This window comes from Tigriopus californicus, chromosome 3, assembly GCF_007210705.1.
Source record: "Tigriopus californicus strain San Diego chromosome 3, Tcal_SD_v2.1, whole genome shotgun sequence".
Classification (NCBI taxonomy): domain Eukaryota; kingdom Metazoa; phylum Arthropoda; class Copepoda; order Harpacticoida; family Harpacticidae; genus Tigriopus; species Tigriopus californicus.
The window spans coordinates 12,611,777-12,612,546 of record NC_081442.1 but is presented as its reverse complement, the minus strand read 5'-3'; positions in this window follow the sequence as shown (position 1 = coordinate 12,612,546).

The window sequence follows — 770 nt, the reverse complement described above, 5'->3', positions numbered from 1 at the left end:
CATGAATGGACAAGACTTTTTTGGGGGGGGCCCCAAAAATCCCAAATTATCTGAAAAAAAAACAGTTTTGGTCTGACTCTAGCCATCATGATTTTTTTATTTGACCCGAAAAACAATTCCATTTAGTGACCAAAAGCTCCCCAGAAGTAACACTCAACTCCAAAAGCGAATCATTTTTTATACCATGAATGGACAAGACTTTTTTGGGGGGGGCCCCAAAAATCCCAAATTATCTGAAAAAAAAACAGTTTTGGTCTGACTCTAGCCATCATGATTTTTTTATTTGACCCGAAAAACAATTCCATTTAGTGACCAAAAGCTCCCCAGAAGTAACACTCAACTCCAAAAGCGAATCATTTTTTATACCATGAAATGGACAAGACTTTTTTGGGGGGGGCCCCAAAAATCCCAAATTATCTGAAAAAAAAACAGTTTTGGTCTGACTCTAGCCATCATGATTTTTTTATTTGACCCGAAAAACAATTCCATTTAGTGACCAAAAGCTCCCCAGAAGTAACACTCAACTCCAAAAGCGAATCATTTTTTATACGCTTGAGAGGAGGTACGGCAAGGACGTCTCATGCAAGACGCCTACCTTCTGGCAGAGAGCCACGAACGGGGTGCGGAACTGCGGGCCTTTGTCAGACTTGAGGCACCTGCGGCCTCTTGTTGGCCCTGAGGCGGATCATGGCGGCCTCAGAGAGGGCTATTTTGGTGGTGGGAGACTTGAGCTCTGAATCCTCTTGCTTCATCTCATACTTCATGTACTG